The sequence below is a fragment of the Gymnodraco acuticeps genome, unplaced genomic scaffold, assembly GCF_902827175.1.
Source record: "Gymnodraco acuticeps unplaced genomic scaffold, fGymAcu1.1, whole genome shotgun sequence".
NCBI lineage: Eukaryota > Metazoa > Chordata > Actinopteri > Perciformes > Bathydraconidae > Gymnodraco > Gymnodraco acuticeps.
This window is the reverse complement of record NW_022990397.1, coordinates 293,296-311,782: the sequence shown is the minus strand read 5'-3', so window position 1 is coordinate 311,782 and position 18,487 is coordinate 293,296. Positions and strand designations below refer to the sequence as shown.

General features: G+C 41.2%; 2 non-coding genes across 2 annotated transcripts; both read left to right on the top strand.

The window, feature by feature from the left end:
- The first annotated feature begins 13,078 nt into the window (after window positions 1–13,078).
- On the top strand, window positions 13,079–13,170 carry trnar-ucu. The gene is given in 2 exon segments: window positions 13,079–13,115; window positions 13,135–13,170. It is a non-coding gene; the product is annotated as a tRNA-Arg (tRNA).
- Window positions 13,171–13,429: 259 nt separating this feature from the next.
- trnar-ucu lies at window positions 13,430–13,521 on the top strand. The gene is given in 2 exon segments: window positions 13,430–13,466; window positions 13,486–13,521. It is a non-coding gene; the product is annotated as a tRNA-Arg (tRNA).
- The last annotated feature ends 4,966 nt before the right edge of the window (window positions 13,522–18,487 follow it).

Sequence of the window (18,487 nt, the reverse complement as noted above, 5' to 3'; positions counted from 1 at the left end):
ATGTGATTTTTGGATGCTTTCATACAGCTAGCAGCTTCTCACAGATCCAAACATCCACAAAATTGCACAATTTGAATAACTAATCTCTTATTGGTAATCTTCATGGTTAGTGTCCCGCCTGAAAAAGTGTTCAAACTTAAAATCAGTTACTGTTTCTTTGTCTGGTCAAGGTTGATAAAGCTTACACCGCTGTGCACAGGAATACGATTTAACCGGAGGTACCAACACATAATAAGGCAACCACTCTGGAGCACGCGAAGCATGAGGTGAATGACAGCCAACAGTCTCACTGCCCTTCTCTAACCAGGTATTGGCTGTTAATATCCTCGTACACTTGGCACCAGCAGACAAAGGTGTGGCAACATGATACTGAGAGGAACAAGAACACATGTTCCAGTAGAGCTTGATGGATGAAGTGTGGAGCTGCTGCCAAGAGTAGTTGTTCGATTCACACGACAACTACCTTTGCACGGAGCATGATAACCTATCTCATATCTCATTCTGTTGGATGTAGCCAAACCATAAAATTCACGATTTATCTCCTTGGTTCACCTTTTATAAGAAGATGAAAGGAACAATAGGATAAAAAAAGCCTTGGGACAGATTAAGAAATGCTGATTTCCAGATAAAGTATTTTGTACAGTCAATGTAATATAATGTTATCACCCGCGTTGAGCTCTCACCCTTCAACTTTGAGCCGGTTTAGATTTTCAATGATAGTAACATTGGGATTTAATGGAGAATGTAGGCCAGCACATTGGTGTTAAACAGGACTGTCCCTGAGGGCTGGGGTCTGATCACTGGCATAATTATTGCTGCCATAGAGTTAGATGGCATATGAGCTTTCTCATTCAAGTAAACAACACGGAAATATTATTTGTATACATTGCAGCGATAGAGAGCGGCATTATTGTGAATGCAAATTTCCATTCATCTTTTTCTTTTTAAATGTATGCATAAAGAAATGTACTGTGTTGTGCTATATTATGCTGCTCTACTCATTCTGTTTCTGTCAAGCTAGCCAGTGAGTAATTATCAGACATATGCAATTATTGTACAGGGATTCAGTCAGTGGAAGGAGTACAGGAGTAAAGATGGCTAATTAGTCTCAGGGTAAATGAAGCTGATGGGAAAAGCTCAGAATAACATTAGTACTTAAAGGGGCCCTATGATGCCCAATTTAAAGCTGTAATGCTCAAAAAGACATTTTCTTCCTGTGCTGAAGCACCTCTTTTCACCCTCTGTCTGAAACCATGAGCCCAGTCTGCTCTGATTGGTTAGTTGGTCGGCGCTAGTGATGTCACTATGTTATTGAAGTAAACAAAGGAGTCCAATGAAGGGGTTTCAGGAATGGGGGGTGAGAAACTCCCTCTCAAAGGAATAAGAGATTTTAGCCTTTGCAGACCATTATGCACACACACCTATATAACACACTACAGGAAAGGAAAAAACCCAAAAAGCATAAAAAGTACCAATTAGGTGAGAAAAGTTCACATTAATAAAAGCAGTGGCACTTTGCCTGTTTTTCATAATGCAGGATTCCATTATCCTCAACTGGACCCCCCAAACTAACCTCTCTCTGATCCCCCTCCCTCTTTTTGTTGATATTTCTGTCAGTGACTCACCTGCCCACATGCTGAGTGGCTTTAAAGAAGAATGTGATTGTTAAGAACACCAGAGGTCAAAATAATAGGGAAAAAACAACACCCAACAATTCAATGTGAGGGAAACGTGACTGTAAAATAACTCTTTAATGCAAGAAACAGCATTCATCCTTGTTGTGAGTTTAACATTGGCTGTATGCATCGCATGTGTTTGCATACCCGTACAGTGTGTATGCTCCCTGTGTATGGATATGTATGCTTCGAGTGGCTATAAATATGCTGTTGAAAATCGTTGCATAAGCTCAGCTGACATTCCTGCTGCAGGGCAGGATCAGTTTTTACACCCATCCTGCCAGACAATGGACACAGCTGCCCCTCCGCCTCAGCCTGCACCTCGCTTATTCTGTGTATGAAGGTGTGTGTGCATGTACCCAGTGTACTTGACATCAGTACAATCACTTTCTGACACAGGTTCACCTTAGTTCAGTATATGGTGGAATAAAGTTACGATAGAAATTACATTTAGGTTGTATTGAGCACGTTCTGTTGTTGCAGGTCGTTAATTTCTTATATTGTTTTAGACTGAATCAGAGTTGGAAGAAGATATTTAACTTAAGAAGAAGTACCAACTTTATAATCCCTGAACGTCAACAAGCCTCCGGTCCCAGCTGTGTGCATCACTGGCGCGTTTCCACTGCAGCGGGTAGCCCCGTTTAAGCGTCCTTAACCGTCCTCAAGCGGCCAGGCCAGTTTTTGGTGGCCTTTCCATATAGCGTAGCACCGGCTAGCAGGTACTTTTCCCCTCTTTTTCCGGCCTCATAAAATCGTGGTTCTATCAGACCTGGGCCAGGGCTGAACTAGTGACGTCAACACTCTCGACTGCTGATTGGTCAGAGAGAATCGTCACAAGATTGCGCGCGAGTTCATCCCTAGCGTCGCATATATATCTAGAAGCAAGCTTGCAGCATTTTTATACACAGCATTTTGTAAACGGATGAGCTACAAAAATGGCTACGTCTAATAAGAAAAGCACACCGTGGTCGACCGAGGAGGTGACGACGTTCCTACATCTCATTGGGGATGATCAAATCCAGCGAGAGCTCGACGGAACAGGTCCTAAACTGTAATGGAAATGCGCCACGGCCTCGGACGGCCAGCGAGGCAGCCCGAGGCCAGAGCGAGGACGCTTAGTAGTGTCCCGTGGTTTCCGTTGTGTTTTGAGCTTCTTGCAGCGCTTGATTCTATGGGCATGTTGGACCTATCAACGTGTGTGTTCTTTGGCCAAGTAACAACTACTAAAATTATTAGGTGGGTGCTTGCGTACATGCATGCATTCGCTGGTGTATATAAATAGGCATTCTTCATGATTCCCACAATACACTGACAGACCAGAAGTGATGTCATTCAAATATACCAAGAGGGGGACAGAGGTGAGAGATGGGTGTGTGTGTGTGTGTGTGTGTGTGTGTGTGTGTGTGTGTGTGTGTGTGTTGTGTGTGTGTGTGATGTGTGTGTGTGTATTGTGTGTGTGTGTGTGTGTGTCGTGTGTGTGTGGTAGTGTGTGTGTGTGTTGATGTGTGTGTGTGTGTGTGTGTGTGTGTGTGTGCTGTGTATGTGTGTGTGTGTGTGTGCTGTGTGTGTGTGTGTGTGTGTGTGTGTGTGTGTGTGTGTGTGTGTGTGTGTGTGTGTTGTGTGTGTGTGTGTGTGTGTGTGTGTGTGTGTGTGTGTGTGTGTGTGTGTGTGTGTGTGTGTGTGTGTGTGTGTGTGTGTGTTTTGAGAGAGAGAGAGCAGTCCAGAGTCCTTTAAATCAGACCATCAGAAAGTGGCTTCCATCTTTTATTTTGTGGTTCACTTCATTATGAAAACACTGACCACAGGCTCTGCAATTGTGCATAACTCGCTGTGGGCTTGTCTGAGAGAGTGTGTGTTTATTTGAGGTGTTTTTATGGGCGAAACTCCAGAGTGAATTATGTTTAGGGAGAGAGGGAAGGCACGGTTAAAAAGAGACGGACAAAAGAGATCAAAAAGGAAATTGTAAGTCAGTAAAAAACGACATATTTGTTTATTTTTGCTTGATAAAAAGAGATGAGTGGAAGAAAATGAAATAACAGGAGACACAAGTAAGTAAAAGGGCTTGTGACAGAGGGAATACTGAGATACAAAAGAGGGATGATGGGGAAAGAGTGAGAGGATAAGCGGGAGTTGGAGAGAAAAGGGGTAAAAGAAGGAAGAGAGAGTGAGAGAGAAACATACAGAGAGAGGGAGGGAGAAAGAGAGGGAGGGAGGTGGGAAAAAAATGTCCCAGATTCCCATGCCATTTAATAGGGAGCATAACCAAACTGAGCTTATAATGTAGACAGGCTGAGCAGGGGGCAAAGTGACAGTGTGTGTTGTGTGACAGAGAGAGCTGTCTCTATATCTCTGTATGTGTGTGTGTTCAGGGAACGTATGTGTTTCTTCTGGATGTGCAGCCTGTAGATAGATTGGACTGTAGTTTAATTATGGGCTCTGGCATTCTGTTGCATTTTGGATTTTCCTGCTTTTAAAGAAGAAGAATATCCTGAATGTGGAGCTTTATCCAGGGGAATCCTTGACTGTCCTTTGAGCGGTAATCACACACACACACACACACAACACACATTCACTAGAGTCCTGTGCTCCATGTAGCGCTGTGTGGGCGAGGCGGCCTACCTGGATTACTCTGCAGAGCGTACATGTTCGTGGGACAGACTCACAGAAGACGGGAGAGACTGAAAGAGAGGATAAAGTGAAGAAGACCGCAGGAAGATGTACCTGTACAAAGCGACATGCCCAGACATCCCTAACCCCAAGCAGAAGGGGTCCAGGAGTCAGGGAGGAGGTCAGGGAGGGGTCCAGAACCAAGGCCTGGGGCAGGGACGACTCGGCAGGGAGGCCACGGTGAAAAGACCCTACGCCCCTCTGATGCTGTGGACACAGAAAGAAAGCAACGCTGTAGCACAGCTCAAACAGCTGGAGGAGTTCCTCAACTTCCACACGCTGTCGCTGCACGACACGGTGAAGAGCCAGACGGGCATGGTCTACAGGTAACCCCTCTGTGTGTGTGTGTGTGTGTGTGTGTGTGTGTGTGTATATGTGTGTGTAATGTATGTATATGTGTTTGTGTGTGTGTGATTGTTTAACTGACGTTCCTGTAGCAGTACTATAAAGCTGCATCCACGTGGTTATGACTGCGCTAACGTTGCCATTGTGTTTCTATGGTGAGAGCGATGCTAGGTGGAAGTGCTAGCCTTGACATTGTGCTCAAATTTGTTGCTGAACACGAAAATTAGATTTTGTCAAACGCTGACCTTTCAGATAGCAGCTGTAGCGCCGTAAGCTAGCAGGGGATTTATTGATAGAAACAAAACTTACCAGGTGTTTTTACTTTGCCCAAACTCGTCGTTAGCAAAGAGCAAATTCCATATCGTGTGAAGGCAGCTTAAAGCCTTGCTGCGAAAACCGGCCCAGGGACTTCGGATGGAAAGTTTCTTTTAGCTCAAATATGGCGTAATGCATCTTTTCATTTTCTGAGATTAATATCTTCTATCTTTTATGTTTTTGTTCAATAAATACATAAGAAAATGATATTAATGAAAATAACAGACTTCAAATGGCTGATGTTTTGAAGTAGAATATTTAACTGTTCAATATTTTTTGTTTCTCAGGTACTGGTAGAGAAGTACAGTCGTCATGTGTTTGTTGTTTTTCCTCTAGTTTGTTATGTGTGACAGAGCATCCTGTTGGTCATGGCGGGACATTATGGATCGCTGCTCAGCCCTCAGGCTACAAAACAGCATGTAGCTGCTCTGCCTTCATTGTGTTGTGGAGAAGAATAATGTTGAATGAAGAATTTCTTTCTCCACTATATTTTCTATTGTTGGATGTATCTTGTTATTTGTAGGGACATATTCTGCCCATTTTCAGGTTCATATTTATATTTTGTGCCTCTACTGTGTCTAATGTGTCCATGCTTATACGTATGTTCAAAAAGGTCTTTATTTTTCTCATACTTCCTGTGCTGCAACACCTCTTTTCACCCTCTGTCTGAAACCAGAGCCCATTCTGCTCTGATTGGCTAGCTGTTGTGATGAGTCAACCGCTCAGAGATGTCCCGCCCCTCAGACCATACAATGTGTTGGAGTGCTAGCCAATAGCAGTGCAAGTGTTACATAGTGATGTCATTATGTTCTGGAAGTAAACAAAGGAGTCCAATGGAGGCGTTTCAGGCAGGGGGGAGTGTGTGGGAGAGAAACTCTCTCTGGAGGGAACACAGGGATTTTAGCCTTTGCAGACCATCCACATGAACAAAAACCTAGATAACACTACAGGAAAGGGAAAATCATTATTTATCGATGAATGTTGCCTGATCACAAGGCTCTTTACTACAGACATCCTCTGTCCTCTATAGGCATTATGAACACAACATGCCAATGGAAGTAGCGAAACACCTGAGCAATTTTCCTTTTTAATTTCAGCCAATAGTAATGCCAACAAAAATAGGCTCCGCAGTGTTGATGAGGAAAGAGGTGCCCGTGTATTTTATTTTTGGACAGACTGCTGCTGGCTTAACATTTCCATGAACTGTATTTCGGTCATTTGAACCGCCCAGTGCAGACGCTCTCATCACTGATTATGGGGCTACATTCTGCAGACATATTTGACTATATTACCATCCGTGTAATAATAAACAGAAACTTGTTGTGTGGGTACAGAGGATGTGACAGCATGGAGCGAGACCTTTCCATGACCCCACTGTGTCCACTACTGGAGGGAGGAAGAGGGGAAAAGTCGGGGAGTGATGGCAGTCTGTTTCCCTGTTGGGTCCACCTGGCTATGGGAGCTCATATGGCCCTGTGCTGTGAACATTTCACCTTGGGACTGTGGCATATGTGTGTACATGGGCCTGTGGGTGTGTGCTTCATCATATCAGTTCATCGGCATGGTGACCTCTTCAAACAGCTGGCTGCCCATTTCCAGACCTTTCCCAGATTATTATGAGTCAAAGACCTGAGCCCTCTGACACAAAGATACACTCAGGAGAGAAAATCTACCTTCATTCAGGGAAATGTTATTTCTCCATCATGGAATTGATGAAACTGGGCTTGATCCACAAAGTGTCTTTTTCTGGAAGAAAGATGCTGGCAGGGCCTCGTACAAGTGTTACATTGAAAAACACACCCAGCGCTTTTTATTGTTTCTATAACAGCTAACGATATCTCAACAACGTATCACCTCCGTTGTATGACACACTAGCTACACCATCCTTGCATTTTATTTTCTGTTTGTGCTACTCATTTGTTTGACATGTTTTTTTTTCACCATCAAAAGATGCTTGCTCTCACACTTTGTCTGATTGAGCTTCACCACTCAGTCTGACAGCCGCTCAGTGAGGAGGACTATCTGCGTACGGAGTTATTAGAAACTATTTCGTGTTTTACAACTGAGCCAGGAAGCAAAGCTCTCAGTCTACCGGGCCATCTTCGTCCCCTATCCTCACTTATGGTCATGGTCATCTTCTAAACAAAGACATTTCCACTCAGGACACTCAATTGTAGGTTGTTATCATTTATTTCCCTTTTGAATACTTTATAGGGGTTTTACATAAAGATTAGGGAAATGTTAGTGATCATGCAGAAAGGCTTCTTTTTTTATTAATCCCGTGATACCTTAATGGTGTCCTGACCCGACACTCAAACTAAATCCTCTTAATAAATTCAAATTCAAACCCAATGTTTGAAGACGCACTATAATGCATGCACATATCAAACACATGCATGCTTTCTTTTACAAACCTTGTGTTCATTTTAAATAAAAAAAACATGTGAAGACAAAGAAAAGACAAACTAGATGCAGGTCTGCAGCTTCAGCTTCACATCGTGTCCTCGCATGCCCTGCAGATTATTATTCATGACTGTGTAGGTGTGTGTTAGGCTTGGTGTGTGCTTTCAGTTGTGAAATCTGTGTGTGTACTTATTTTCTCTGTGTGTTCACTTCATTGTGGGACAGATATATTGTCGCTGTTTGTGGCAATGTTAGTGAACCGCGTTGGAAGAGCAGGGATCCACCACTTTGTTCCAGGGAGTTGTTTCTAAAAAAAACCTTAAGAAAGATTTGCCGGTCAGCCAGTCTGTCCTTGAACGCCTCATCACTGAATAAACATTCGGCTTAGGTTGACTCTGTTTCTTCATTTTCTTCTTCTTCTTGCAGGAAATTAATTAGGACGAGCTACATCTTTTTCTTGAAATGTCTTTCTTTTGTTGCAATCTCATTTATTATAACCATATTTAATGGTTTACAGTTTTCACACTAAATATGAAAACATGCTCGGATGAAATATTGTTTTTGGGTATATCATTCGAGGGGATACTTTACATGTTTCTTGTTAGTCGCTTTTATCCAAAGCGACTTACATACTCAATACTGTGGGCAATCCCCACAGGAGCAATTTGGGGGGAAGTGTCTTGCCCAGGGACACAACGACATGCTGACTGCATTGGGGTTTGAACCTGTGAACCCCTGATCCGAACACCAACGCTCTATCCACTGCGCCACACGCCTCCTCGATACCAGCTGATTAAGTGCTGAAGGCAGGATCCATCTTTTCATTTGGGGAACTAAATGAATATTAAGTTGTGATATGAACTGTCCTGTAAAAAACTAAAATATAAATCTAGAACATCCCCTTTTAACCTAAATTGCAAATGCACTCCGCTGATTTTTGATCACAAAGCCCAAATTACAGCAGTCCTGAATTCAATAAGCCTGGCGGGGAGATACATTAATCAGAAGCCTAGGATATTATTGGATACGGCAGCAGGGGATTCTGGGTAAAGGAGTGACAGCGAGGGGGCATTTAGACCTCCAGGGGGCAGAAGGTCACATTATGAAGCATCATGGGCTTGTATTTGTGTGTGTGTGTGTGTGTGTGTGCAGTCTGGATGTTTGTCGGTCTGTCTGATTCAAAGAGCTGCCCACTGATAGCCCTCAGTGTGAAGGTGACAGTTACAGTTTGTTCTTCTACTTCCTCTGTCCCTCAATTCTTCTTATACTATGTTCTTATTTGTCGTCTTTATATTTTTCCTTCAAACAACTTTTTTAAAAACAGCTTTAAGTTGGAAAAATGTGTAGGAGCTGCAAATATCGCTCTGTATTATTAGGGTGACTCTCTGCATCTGAATCTGTCAGCATATACAGGTGCACTTTTCAAAACATATATGTGATCATTATTTGCTAGTGCTTATTTAACATAAGGCAGTTTTGCCTTAGCACTGCAAATGTACTCTACCCCTTTTTGGGAAATAAAGATTAAACTGCACATAGTAGTGTTTTTAGGCTCGACAATACTTTGAAGAAATAAAACAAAACAACACAATGCTGTTTTATCCCCAAATAAGAGAAAGCAACAGTGAATGTGTGTTGCATGCAACCAGCTGAGAGCTAATCCTCTCTGGACTGCAGCCTTGTGTCCACTCAAAGTGTTTAGACTCTGACATCTGCCTATGTAAGGAGAAGCTGTCCAGGCACGCAACTTTATTTATTATGGTGCCTGAATAGAGGGAAGAGTTGGAGGAGGAGGGGTGAGAAGAGACAAAGCTAAATATACAGAAATAATAGGACCAATTTAAAGAGGACGTATTATACTCATTTTCAGGTTTATATTCTGTGCCTCTACTGTGTCATGTCTCCATGCTCTAATGCTCAAAAAGGTCTTTATTTTTCTCATACTGCCTTTGCAGACCAATTACATGCACAATAACTTATGTAACACACTACAGGAAAGGGGGAAACCCCAAAAAGCATCAAAGTGCCTTTTTAGAAATCAAAAGAATGAATCAGATATCACAAAATGTAAACTCTCGCTAAAGAAGTAAAGTGGTGTGTGTTCTCATGGGGGGTTGATTTGTCTCATTTTATATTGAAGTGATAGTTTGTGTGTGTGAGTCTTTGTTCTTAACAGGAGCCTAATGAAGCCGTAACATCGACACTCGAGAAGCAGTGAGTGAAATTGTGCACTCAACCAGTGATTCAAAGACCATGCACACATACGCACACACGCACACACACACACACACACACACACACACACACACACACACACACACACACACACACACACACACACACACACACACACACACACACACACACACACACAAACTGATACAGAGATATATGCGTCAATTGCTCATCCTTTATTCATCTTGGAAAACATGTGAATATTTAACAAAGGAGTACGGTATCCTCACTAAATACTTAATTGGTCAGGCCTGTCACAGCAGAAGTGTGTGTGTGTGTGTGTGTATGTATGTGTATGTATGTTGTGTTTTTGTTTGTGGGGAAATGCATCCAATTGTATTTCACACTCATTATGTCTTTTTTATTAGTGGGAAATGTATTACAATGCAGTTGTAAGATCAACTTTCTTTTTAACCTGTTTCCAATACTGTATATACACAAAAAGGTAACAAAGATTAAGCTTTTATTCAGAAAGATTCAAGTATTGATAGTGTTTCTTAAAAAATAAACACACTTCCAGCTAATCTCCACCTGTATTTAAATAAAGCAGTGGATGGTTTGTAGCCTCTGTTATTATGAATGCTTATTTACAGCCCTGCGCTGGTGTGTTAAACTGTAATGGGCTTTAAACACAATGTACTGTTAGACCAACCAAGATCCTTTAACACCTTTGGCTTAGAACCAGTCATGTAATAAATTACTTTAGACAGTGAGAAAGAGAGAGCATCATTTTGTAAATAAAATATGGGAAAATCCCTTTAAACAGGGGGGTTTCTTTTACAGTGTGTATTATTAATTTATACACTGTTGAAGGAGTTAAATCAAGACGAATTTAAGGAGTTATTTCGCCTTTTAAAAGCCTTTTTTCTAAAAGCCTTTTTCTACAAACTTATCCTACTTATTTGTATTAGTAAAAAACATTCATCCATTTCTTTATTACGAGGTATCTATACATTTTGGGGAAACAGCGCCCCTCTGGTTTGTAACGGCAGGCCTATGCTAGCGAATGATTGTGGTTATAAATGGTATTGCAGCCCGACCTAACGCGAGTTCAACTTGTGCCCAGGTGAAGCCAGGTGACATTTAAATCCGTTGATTAGCATTAAAAACAAAACCATGTAAGCTTGTCAATGTTAAACCACTTCTTGTACACTGTGAACGGACAATGTTTAAATGAAAGGACGTCGAGTCATAACCTGCTTGTTATCGTCCCATTAACGAGTGCAGAGGGACATTTTAAGACCCCGAATGGCGTCTTCTTCAAAACAGCGTGAGTCAAATACACCATTATATATTGTTGTCATTAACTGTCCATATTATCAGATCTCTGTGCTGTTTCTGTGGATGTACTGCTTAAATGTGATGTGTGTTGCTGCTGTGGTTACCTGCTAGTTACTTGGGTAAAATGCATGCTTTTCTGAACACTGAAGCTGTTATTTTGAGTGTCTTTGAGCAGAGACCATAGACTGTATATAAAGATGTATATAGGCCTATACAGACACATGTAGCCTGATTTAAAAGTTAAAGGGGACCTATCATGCAAAATGCACTTTTTGATGTATTTTATACATAAATATGTGTCCCCGGTGCGTCGTGGAACTCACGCAGCATCAACAAATAAAACCCTTTATTTTTTCCTCCGTACCCAAATCTTCTAAAAATGGGGGTACAACGAGCGGATACAAGTTTGCTGCCGATATGATGTAATTTCGGATGGTGGACCCACATAAAGTTGCTATCAGAAACAATGCCTGACGTATTTTGGACATAATCTCGTCTTTGTTTACATTAGCAAGCCTTGCTAACACTCAGAGCTAACCTGTACTGGAGAGCACATGTGTTTTAAAAAGCAGGAAATAAAAAAAGGAACTCACCTTGTGATAAACCTGCAAGAGAAAAAGCATTTGAGCTCCATACTGTTTCAGAAATAATCCTTGATGTGGTTTATAACAGGTTGACGTTTTATCACAGCAGAATTTAACTTGTATCTCTGGTATAATTCTGATCAGGCATTAGCTCCGCCTCCTCTTCTTTTTTTTTCAAGCTAAGGACCCAAGATCTGCGTTTCTCTAACAGGGCTTCAAAAGAGGGGTTTGAGCAGAGGCATGGCTACAATGAGTGAACTGTTTGGTACGTTAAGCAAAAAACTTCACAGACATGTTTTGTATACAATATATTTTTTCAATATAGCATAATAGGTCCACTTTAAGATTGTCTCCAGTTTTTGTTTTTAGTGTCATTTATACCCCGTTTAATATGTGGTTTGTTTATAGCCTGTGTTTCCTATATCTTTTAAATCAAAGTTGTGTTGTTAAATGAGTATTTACGCTGATGTGTATACGTTTCAAGTTTCAAGGCTTTTTGTATTGTCATTTGTGCATAGCTACAGTGTAGTTATGACAATGAAGATCTTAGGTCACAGTCATGTGTTTGAAACATGCACTGCTAGTTTTTGATTTGAAGATCATCTTTTTTTTATATTGCATTACACTAACCTGTACTCAGTGCCTGCGCTAAGCTTTGCTGATTGCTTATTTCTAATGTGAATCTGTGGCCTTATTGTCACACTGTTCGATAGTTTACTAATCACCACCAAGCAAAAGTATTACAAACATCTTTCACATGTGTATTTATATAGCCTTTCTGTATACCATGTGCTCCAACATCATGAAACATGACCAAAAAAATGAATAACCTTTAAAAAATACTGAATCAATAAATAAATTAACGCATTGCAGTTGTGGCATCATTGTTTTAGGTTAAAATAGGTTTCATTTATATTGACTTTTACTTTTGGTTTTCAATATACAGTCTATAATAAATCACTGAAAAGACAAACGTCCACAATTTGGAGACAGAAATTGAATTAAGTCCTGACCATAGGGTCCTGACCTGTAAAATCCCTGAAACGTGAGTTGAATACTAATTACAGCAGTTCTTATTTATCTATATCAGTGTTTCTCAAACTTTTTCATACCAAGGACCACTTAACCAATAAAAAAACACTCGCGGACCACCTAACTCCACAAATATAAAAAAACACATGGTTTTTCTAGAACAGATTACAAATCGCCTGAAAATGGTACAAACAGGTGGCAACATGTGTGACGAAGGTGTTGCCCTGGGCTATATCATGCAATATGCATATTTCAAATTTGAAATGTTACCAATATACTCACGGACCACTAGGGGGCGCTCACGGACCACCAGTGGTCTGCGGACCACACTTTGAGAAGCACTGGTTTATGTGATTATGTCGTTTGCAACCCTGTGAACATTCAAAAGTAGACTCTGCAGGGAATTGAAACTCCATTCAAGTCCATTAGCCCACACAATTATAGGTTCATAAAACTGATGCAGTAGTTTTTCTCAGAAGCATATAACACAAATTCTAGAGAATCCACAAGCAAGAAAGTCACGTTTGTGGACTATAATGTGGCTCTGTGGCGCAATGGACAGCGCATTGGACTTCTAGATATGCCCAGGAGAAGGTATTCAAAGGCTGTGGGTTCGAGTCCCACCAGAGTTGACATTTAAAGGTTTATAAAAGTGTTCATTATCAAGATACATGAACCAAGTAAAATGTCCATGGTGTATCTGATTATCTAGTCGGTGCACATTTGAACATTCAAAAGTAGACTCTACTGGGAATTGAAACTCCATTCAAGTCAATTGCTTCAAAAAAAATATAGGTTCATTAAACTGATGTAGTAGTTTTTCTCAGAAGCATATAACACAAATTCTAGAGAATCCACAAGCAAAAAAGTCACGTTCGCGACCAATAATGTGGCTCTGTGGCGCAATGGACAGCGCATTGGACTTCTAGATATGCCCAGGAGAAGGTATTCAAAGGCTGTGGGTTCGAGTCCCACCAGAGTCAACATTTAAAGCTTTATAAAGTTGTTCAAAATCAAAATACATGAACCAACCAAAATATCCATGGTGTATCTGATTATCTAGTCGGTAAACATTTGAACATTCAAAAGTAGACTGCTGGGAATTGAAACTCCATTCAAGTCAATTGCTTTTGACCTCCATTACTTCTGACACTGCCTTTTCTTTGTCAAGGCCGTTTCTATATTGGTCTTAACAAGTGATAAACTGCTTCTTAATGTGACACACACACAAATTACCAGTTCATTAGAGATTAGTGGGGGAGCTAATGCATGCTCTTAACAACTCTCATTAACAAATAAACCCACAGCCTGGAAAATCAATGGGATGCATCGCTATAACTCAGGGTGTTTCTCAATGTTCAGGACGCTTGCTTGGTAGCACATGTCTTCCGAGTCACTTGCTTCAGAAGCGAGGCAAGAATCCTTCCTAGCCTCGGAAAACAAAGAATTGTGGAACAGGCTAACAGGTGTGCGTAGGGATGGGTATCGTTTGAAATGTATCGATTCCGATTCCGATTCCGGTTCTGCTTATCGATTCCGGTTCTTATCGATTCCCCGTTTCGATTCCAAAATTGTAAAAGAAAGAGGTCAAACGTTTAGATAACAAAAATATCTTTATTCTTTTCAGCTTTAACTGACATTTTTACAAATAAAGAAATATACATGCAATACAAATGTATTGCACAATAGCTGTGCTTTATTTTCACTGAGCTATGCCTGTGGCAAGCTATTAACAGGCATTACACTGTGCCTTGTCTTTTTCTTTTTTAGTGTAGTGGAGCCTCACTTCAGAGCGTTTACCGCGACCCATCTTTGGTGTTATGAAGTGACTGAGCTCGTGAACTGTCTACTGGAGGGCGGGGGGAGCCTCGCTGCGGGGCAACTGTGGACCTCTGTCGCCTGTCAGCGCAACTTACACAATGCCGTTTAAAAAAATGAAGGACGGTGCCGGCCATCAGCATACCGAGCCGTCCGTCAACGGCCCGCTGACGACTAGCCGTTCTGTGATTCTCCAGAACACACAGATGGCCAGTCCACCTACCCTGTATTCCACCGGGTCACCGCAGCGCAGACGGAACCGGTGGAATACAGGGTCTACCGCGTTTAGAAACCGTTAAGCAGAACCAAAATTGTGTATTTTGTATGGGCACCCGGTACCCGGCATTTTCTTATCGGTTCTCATCTGGAACCGAGTTTCGGTTCCCAACCCTAGGTGTGCGTCATATGCGAGGCCCCGTCTTAAATGGAGCGCGATTTCCGCCAAAGATTTGGAAATTGGTCCGTGCGCAAAGCATTGTGGCGATTTTAAGACCTTGGAGTCTACACATGTGCAGCCTCGAAATTGTAAGTACGCCGGCCTCGGTAGAATTCCAAGTATGCTGGACATTGGAACAGTCCTTCGGCAGCACTCGATGACGTAGTATGCTTGAAATAGTGGCTCTGGAGCAGCCTTCCTCGACATTGAGAAACACTCTCACGGCCCGTCCACACAACAGCGTTAAAAAAATCTTGAAAATCTTGGAGGTGGGCGTATCTGAAAGCTTGGGGATTTTTTGCGACCAACAACCAATCACATGAATCTCCCGCCCCCGGCATACAAAGCAATAGCAATGTTAAAACGAAGTAAACTGGATATAAAATCCCCAAACAGGCGAAAACCTACCAGTTTCACCCACTGTCTCTGCCACCTCCCTCCATGCCTGGTTCCTCCGGTTTGTATCCTGTTACGTTATTAGCGACTGGTCATAAAGAACCGGGTGATTTGCTACCGCAATAACTAATTTCTCCTCCATTTTCAGGAATATAGAAAATGAACTGCGGTCTGGCTCTCCCAGCGTGCACGCGGTTTGATTGGCTAGCGCTTGAACTGTCAGATTTGCATAAACGGGATTTGATTGGCTGACGCTTCCACCTCAGCTTCAAAAGTTGAACATTGCTCAACTTTTGAATCCTGAAAATCCTGGAAATCCTGGTAATCTTCGCTTTGCTTCCCCACAATGCAGTTCGGCGAAAAGCGAGGCAAAGTGACGTCACCCCATTCAAAGTCAACGGGCAGAAGCATTGGAAGATTTTTTTAACGCTGCTGTGTGGAGGGCAGTCAGTCTCTGCAACCACACACACACACACACAAACACAAACACACACACACAAACACAAACACACACACACACACACACACACACACACACACACACACACACACACACACACACACACACACACACACACACACACACACACACACACACACACACACACACACACCACACACACACACACACACACACACACACACACACACAGACCTCTGGTGGCAGCACTAGCTATCAGAGTGAATCAATAGGGCATCAGTCCTATTGATGTGCTCATTTCTGGATCACTCCCTGAAACCCTCTCAGCTTCAGAAATGATCGTATGTTTTAGAAAAATATAAACATATATTCTTTATACATAGAAATAAATTTGGTGTAGAAATATCCTCAGAAGGTGGTGAAAATGTTCCTATTTTTGTATTTTGCGTATTTTTACTTCACAATTATTTGTATCCCTAATCGGCTAAGGTAAACATTTACATTATTACTTATTCTTGCTTGTTTGAAAGTCATGGTGTTTAAGCAACACAAATTCAACAGCTCTGAGATGTCACATAAAATGTTTCGGAGCACTAGCCAACAGAAGCGCAAATGTTACATAGTGATGTCATTATGCCTTTGAAGACCATTTACATGCAACACAAACCTAAATAACACACAACAGGAAATTGAACACCCCTAAAAGCAGAACCTCTTTAATAATGCTAAAATTGCAATTGCACAGCCTATAGATTGTTGCTTTGCTTCTTCTCTTCTCTATTTCGTTTTTTAGTGTTTTCATTAGTTGGGCACAGACTGTGATAAGAGGAACAAAACACCGTCTATTAGGACATGAATGTGTCTTTGTCTCTCCCCGCTCTGCTCTTTAAGTCATCCTCGCTTGGTATTTGTCCATTATTGATGAGGGCTGATAAGCGGTTATTTAAGAGGCAGCGCTGTCCTTGTGTCTGTCTGAGGTCGTCTGAGGATAACACCCCGGTGCAGCTTCATCTTACTTTCCCACACTTCTTTATGTAAAAGGAAAGGAGTCGTGCCAGCTTTAACACACTTGTCTTTTTAATGAAACTATTAGCTGATTTTCAAGGTGACTTGGAAGGCTTTAGCCAGATCCAAAGTTTCTTGATGCAGTCTGTCTGAGCACATATTCACGTAACTCAGTTATAAATCCCCACAGGGACTCACTAAGGGTTAGGGGGGTTACTCTAAAAGTGTAATCCATTACAATCACTAGTTACATATAAAAAAAAAATGTAATCTGAGTATCACAATATAAAAGTAATGTAACCTGATTACTTTCTGTTGCTTTTGGATTTACGCAATATCAAATGCGATGCAGATAAATCCAAGAGAAATTAAATATCAAACGGATGTTTTTTACTGAAGTGTATTATGTGTAAGACAACAGAACAACTTAGAAAAGAAGAAACCAAGATATTTAGGATCAAAAATGATTTTATTTAAAGGGAAACCTGCCTTCCATTCAGCATATTCAGGCAGTAGCCTAAACACCAACAATGAAACACATGAGCACACATTATAGTTTCAAAAAGCAGAAATACAATCTGAGCTGACAGAAAATGCTCCATTTTAGTTTCATATACAGTTAAACTCACACACACTATTCGATTAACATATAGGTTCACCTACTGAATTAAAAACAGAACAAATGAACCAAAGAAAGTGAGAACCATAAATCAGATTCAGGCAGTAGGCGAATAGATTCACATTTAAAGTGTTAGCCTACAGAACAGCACAGCGTACAAAGAAGAAATACAATCTGATCCTTTTACGACAAACACTATATGCTCTTTTTAGTTTTTAAATGTAATCTTGCTAAAGTTCCATACTTTTTAGAAACTTTTCATGTTACCTGTAAACCCCAGGCCTGTTCACTAATAGGTGGGTTTGTAAGGAGGGGATGTGGGATGGGACTATTTTCTTCTCACCATCTTGCAAGATAAAAGAGTAGCAGCTAAATAACTCATTTGTAGTGGTTATGCAGTGAGGGGTAACAGCGTGGGTGTGTGAAGAACCCCCAGAGATGAAAGTTGTGTGTGTGCGTGTGTGTGTGTGTGTGTGTGTGTGTGTGTGTGTGTGTGTGTGTGTGTGTGTGTGTGTGTGTGTGTGTGTGTGTGTGTGTGTGTGTGTGTGTGTGTGTGTGTGTGTGTGTGTGTGTGTGTCAGTAACAGAGACAAGATGAGAGTCTGGGGAGATGCAGCGAGAGATGAAAAGAGACCCGGAGAGAGGTGCTGTAAGTTGTTTTAAAGTGCCATTAGGTGGTTTCATCACTAGGGGGAGCTGTGGACCAGCCGTTGCTGTGACTTAGTAGTTCATTTGTTGTTTTGCACACATTTAAATGTCCATATAGTCCAATATTTATGTACAACAATTCACAACAGTTAACCCACTTAATAAAAGTAAGGAAGACGAAATGCTTAAATATAATAAAATGATAAAATAAATAAATACATGCATGTCTGAAATGGTAAGAATTACAAACATGATGAAAAAAAACAATTAAAGGGCATGTAAAAAAACAAATACAAAACCTTTTCAGCTGTCATTTAAAGATTTCAACTGAGTGTGTCTCTCTTATGAATTCAATAGTGACGTCCAAGTATTACAACAACATATAAGAAAAAAAACAGGACATGTGATTGTGAAAAGTGTATGAGAATATACGTATTTGGAAAAAGGAATACAGTTTTAAAACGGCAGATAGTTAGATCGTTTTATAGTGGGACAGTATTTGGGGGAAAGTATGGTCATTCCATCATTTGGTACCCCTAAATCCGATGGATAATCATCCTCTGCAAGTGAGATGGGATGGAGACCTGATGATTGGCAAGTTGGAAGA